Here is a 6,186-nt window from a genome sequence, read left to right on the forward strand (position 1 = left end):
TTTCATTTATTTACTAAAACAGCATTTTTTGGTCCGTTGCCTCAGGACAACATTGTGCAGTTAGGTCACTTTTCTTCAGGCAATAATGGTAAAGGAGTGGTTCTAAATTTCGGTCCTTAGGATGGCTTACTTTAGGTTTGTAGGTGTTTCCATCCATCCATCTTCTTCCGCTTAATCCAGGGCCGGGTTGTGGGGGCAGCAGCCTAAGCGGAGAAGCCCAGACCTCCCTCTCCCCAGCCACCTCCTCTAGCCTATCCGGGGGAACACCAAGGCGTTCCCAGGCCAGCCGAGAGATATAATCTCTCCAGCGTGTCCTGGGTCTGCCCCGGGGCCTCCTCCTGGTGGGACACATCAGATACCCGAACCACCTTAGCTGGCTCCTTTCGATGTGGAGGAGCAGTGGCTCTACTCTGAGCCCCTCCCGGATGGCTGAACTTCTCACCCTATCTCTAAGGGAGAGGCCAGCCACCCTTCGGAGGAAGCTCATTTCCGCCGCTTGTATCCGCGATCTCGTTCTTTCGGTAACTACCCACAGCTCGTGGCCATAGGTGAGGGTAGAGACGTAGATCGACCGGTAAATTGAGAGCTTTGCTTTTACACTCAGCTCTCTCTTCACCACAACGGACCGGTGCAGCGTCCGCATCACTGTAGGTGTTTCCCCATTCCAAAACACCTGATTCAAGAGCTTGGAGAAGACATGTAAGGTACAAGGATGTAATGGTACTCCAAATGTCAAATGACAGAAATTCACATCCACCTCTCATTTGTAAAGTTCCACACAGTGTAATGAGACACATTCAGACACATAGAAACCCATGCAATCACACATGCATGCTATTGCACATAAACCATGCATGAGCACAGACAAAGAAACACAAAAACACAGTTCTTTGTGATTTGTTGCCTGACGGTGGTTGTGGCTCACCTCCTCCACAAACGCCCCGGAGTAATTCATACAAATCAACGACTGGTTGGAAGGTTGGGGTTCAATCCCTGGCTGCTCCAGTCTAAAGATCCTCGGGCAAGATACTAAACCCAAGTTGCTCCCAGTGTGTTCATCAATGTGTGTGTGAATGTTAGACAGAAAGCACTTAGATGTAGCAAAGGAGATTGTATGAATGTATATCTGAATAAGTGAATGTAGCAAGTTGTATAAAGTGATTTGAGTCCTGAAGTAGAGTAGAAAAGCATTATCCATCCAGCCATCAAGTGGGACAGATTGGAGTCTTTGCCAGGCCGATTTTGGCCCCTGGGCCCTATGTTTGACACCCTAGATTTAAAGTTTTGGGTTTTTTTAGTTTTATTTTACATCCTGTCCTCTCTGGCAGCTTTTGCAGTCAGAGTAGCCAAACACATGTTGCTTTTCCAAAAACAGCTTTAAAAAAATCTCTGTAGCCTCCTCTTATTCATGTGAATCTTTTATCTGTTTATTTATTCATTTCTATCTGTGTCATTTCAGTTATTGCATTAAAAAAATATAAAAAATAAACATACAGCACATAATAAAAAAATTAGAAAATACACAGACACATGAATCAACAATCTTCTTGTAGTGTGAGTGTGAATGTGAGAGAGAGAGATTGTCTGTGTATGTGTCTTTGTCACAAACATTTTCTAATCTCTATTCAGAATCTGGAAGCAAAGGAGTCTTTACACACTGCTCTTTTGACTTTGCATTTATTCAGTATTCTGGTTCACATGTGTAGTCAGATTATAGAGGTTGATGCCTCAAATCTGTTTTCTCTGCGTTGACTGCAGAATGTTCTTGATGGTGGAGCGGATGCTGGTCACAAACAGTTCATTTCCTTTCTTTGTGAAATGGACTCCGTCTGGTACAAAGATTGTGTTGTCGAAAAATTTCAAACAGGGATGTTCAATAATCACCCCTCCAAAGCAGTGGGCAGCCTTTCTCATGGTATGGTTGACAATCTCCCTGTCCTTGTTTATCTTCCATGGACTTCCATACCTCCACACTTGGCGCTGATTGATGCAGGAATAAGCAATCGTCATGGAGGGAACTCTTTGTGCAGTTGCATCAATTCCATCTTCATTACACCAGAAAGTTGCTGGGCAGACGTGAGTCCTAAATCGTTGCCCCAGCGTGGATAATCAATACGTCAGGCGGGCTCCGTGTAGATAACTCTTCATAAAACGTGGAAGGACGCCGCTCCAGCGCATCCCTCCTTTGCCAAACCATTGGACTTTGGCATCAAGTCCCAAATTCTCTCCAAACGTCTGTCTTGCTCCGAACTCTCCTCTTTTGACGTAGCTTGAGCCAATGATCCAAATGTTTCTAACTTTCTGTTCCTCTGTCGTCTTTTTCTCCGTCATTTTGCTTTCAGAGGATCTGGCATCATTCTGGAAACTCGAGGCCGTATCGTTCAATTTCTTGCCTTTGAGTCGGATCATCGTGATAGAGGCGCTTTTTGGGATGCTTGGTGGTGTCACAGCTGATTCATTCATGTCTGTGTCTTTCTTCATCCTTTTTCTTTCTGAAGAGCAGGCCTCAGAGATGCTTCTGCAGTTGGTTGAAATCTGACTGAAATTTCTTTTCAGTACAAATTTCTTTCCACCGATTCTGTGTTTTTCCCTTGCTGGGGAGGAGCTGTCAGCACTTCTGCTGCAATTTTGTGCAGCATCATCCTGGATTCGCTTTCTCTTTAGCGGAAGCTTGACAGGGTTTAAACCCAGCTGATCTTTCTCAGACACTGGCGACAGGTTTTGGCGCTGCATTCTTGTAAAAAGATGCTACAGCACTTGGCTGGATCCAATAAATGCAGCAACGGTTTTCCTGAAGCTTGACAGTGTATTCACGATGTTTCTTCCCCAAAAACTTTTTCAAAATGCGATATTTACACACTTAAACAACGAGCTCTGATTTCTGTTGTGCACTCACGAAGGAAGGGCAGTGAAATGACTGAAGCCTCTGCTCTATATGGGTAGTTCTGTTCCGTTGTGACATCATACACCTAGTAACTCTCAGCAGGCAGACTGCAGCTCTTTGATTTAACAGACAAACATTCTGCACAGTGAAGATGTTTCTATTTGAATTGTTTTGTTTTTGAAGTTTATGGGATGTTTTACAGACAATTTTGCTTTCCCATCAAAACACAAATAAATTCAGACGAATACTTTCAAAGTGCACTATACATGTAAACAGTGACTATTTACTCATATTGAGTTAACAGGCTTTTTTCCTCTCAAATATCAAGTTTACCGTGTGATACTTATTTCATGTAATAATTACAACATTTGGAAATAGGAAACCTTCTGCAGTGGCAAGTACATACATTTGATTTTATGTGACTGTGACAGAGTCTCATGTTAACCCAAGTTGCTCCCAGTGTGTTCATCAATGTGTGTGTGAATGTTAGACAGAAAGCACTTAGATGTAGAAAAGGAGATTGTATGAATGTGTATGTGAATAAGTGAATGTAGCAAGTTGTAGAAAGTGATTTGAGTGGTGTAGCAGAGTAGAAAAGCATTATCCATCCAGCCATCAAGTGGGACAGATTGGAGTCTTTGCCAGGCCGATTTTGGCCCATGGGCCCTATGTTCGACACCCTAGATTTAAAGGTTTTTTTTTAGTTTTATTTTACATCCTGTCCTCTCTGGCAGCTTTTGCAGTCAGAGTAGCCAAACACATTTTGCTTTTCCAAAACAGCTTTAAAAAATCTCTGTAGCCTCCTCTTATTCATGTGAATCTTTTATCTGTTTATTTATTCATTTCTATCTGTGTCATTTCAGTTATTGCATTAAAAATAAAAATAAACATACAGCACATAATAAAAAATTAGAAAATACACAGACACATGAATCAACAATCTTCTTGTAGTGTGAGTGTGAATGTGAGAGAGAGAGATTGTCTGTGTATGTGTCTTTGTCACAAACATTTTCTAATCTCTATTCAGAATCTGGAAGCAAAGGAGTCTTTACACACTGCTCTTTTGACTTTGCATTTATTCAGTATTCTCGTTCATATGTGTAGTCAGATTATAGAGGTTGATGCCTCAAATCTGTTTTCTCTGCGTTGACTGCAGAATGTTCTTGATGGTGGAGCGGATGCTGGTCACAAACAGTTCATTTCCTTTCTTTGTGAAATGGACTCCGTCTGGTACAAAGATTGTGTTGTCGAAAAATTTCAAACAGGGATGTTCAATAATCACCCCTCCAAAGCAGTGGGCAGCCTTTCTCATGGTATGGTTGACAATCTCCCTGTCCTTATTTATCTTCCATGGACTTCCATACCTCCACACTTGGCGCTGATTGATGCAGGAATAAGCAATCGTCATGGAGGGGAACTCTTTGTGCAGTTGCATCAATTCCATCTTCATTACACCAGAAAGTTGCTGGGCAGACGTGAGTCCTAAATCGTTGCCCCAGCGTGGATAATCAATACGTCAGGCGGGCTCCGTGTAGATAACTCTTCATAAAACGTGGAAGGACGCCGCTCCAGCGCATCCCTCCTTTGCCAAACCATTGGACTTTGGCACCAAGTCCCAAATTCTCTCCAAACGTCTGTCTTGCTCCGAACTCTCCTCTTTTGACGTAGCTTGAGCCAATGATCCAAATGTTTCTAACTTTCTGTTCCTCTGTCGTCTTTTTTTCTCCGTCATTTTGCTTTCAGAGGATCTGGCATCATTCTGGAAACTCGAGGCCGTATCGTTCAATTTCTTGCCTTTGAGTCGGATCATCGTGATAGAGGCGCTTTTGGGATGCTTGGTGGTGTCACAGCTGATTCATTCATGTCTGTGTCTTTCTTCATCCTTTTTCTTTCTGAAGAGCAGGCCTCAGAGATGCTTCTGCAGTTGGTTGAAATCTGACTGAAATTTCTTTTCAGTACAAATTTCTTTCCACCGATTCTGTGTTTTTCCTTGCTGGGGAGGAGCTGTCAGCACTTCTGCTGCAATTTTGTGCAGCATCATCCTGGATTCGCTTTCTCTTTAGCGGAAGCTTGACAGGGTTTAAACCCAGCTGATCTTTCTCAGACACTGGCGACAGGTTTTGGCGCTGCATTCTTGTAAAAGATGCTACAGCACTTGGCTGGATCCAATAAATGCAGCAACGGTTTTCCTGAAGCTTGACAGTGTATTCACGATGTTTCTTCCCAAAAACTTTTTCAAAATGCGATATTTACACACTTAAACAACGAGCTCTGATTTCTGTTGTGCACTCACGAATGAAGGGCAGTGAAATGACTGAAGCCTCTGCTCTATATGGGTAGTTCTGTTCCGTTGTGACATCATACACCTAGTAACTCTCAGCAGGCAGACTGCAGCTCTTTGATTTAACAGACAAACATTCTGCACAGTGAAGATGTTTCTATTTGAATTGTTTTGTTTTTGAAGTTTATGGGATGTTTTACAGACAATTTTGCTTTCCCATCAAAACACAAATAAATTCAGACGAATACTTTTAAAGTGCACTATACATGTAAACAGTGACTATTTACTCATATTGAGTTAACAGGCTTTTTTCCTCTCAAATATCAAGGTTACCATGTGATTATGGATGCTTATTTCATGTAATAATTAGAATTCACTAGCTGGGCCCACGTCCTCATTTTAGGTTTGACAGCATTTTTGTAGGTAATGGTGAATGCATCGACATGAATTGAGCTGCGGTTTGGGGAAGGGGACTGGCGACAGCTCCCGGGCCTGGCAGATCCCCAAAGAAGGCATCCCCAAGAAGCAGTAATATCTGTGCGATACGAAGATCGAAGACGTCAGCAGAATAATTTGATTTTCGATTCGACTTATTTATACAGCACCAAGCCACAGTGACAGAAGCCTCGAGACCCTGCAATGATGTCTAGAGGAAAACCCAACAATCATACGACCCCCTATGAGCAAGCACTTTGGTGACAGTGGGAAGGAAAAACTCCCTTTTAACAGGAAGAAGCCTCCAGCAGAACCAGGCTCAGGGAGGGGCAGCCATTTGCCGCGACCGGTTGGGGAGAGAGAAGGAGAAGAGAACAAAGACGAGCGCACGGAGAGCGAACGCTGCTCCGTGGTGTGGAGTGGATGGAAGGAATGGCAGGAGAAGAAATCAAAGGAAGTTGCAAACAACGGAATTCTTAATGGATGAATGAGGGGAACCCTCGATCGGGTAGCGACGTGGCTCGACTTTGAGCTGAAGCTCTGACAGAGAAGAATGCTGGATTTGAGACTTGAGGTAGGGCTTGGC

The sequence above is a fragment of the Oreochromis aureus genome, linkage group 11 (assembly GCF_013358895.1).
Source record: "Oreochromis aureus strain Israel breed Guangdong linkage group 11, ZZ_aureus, whole genome shotgun sequence".
NCBI classification, from domain to species: Eukaryota; Metazoa; Chordata; class Actinopteri; order Cichliformes; family Cichlidae; genus Oreochromis; species Oreochromis aureus.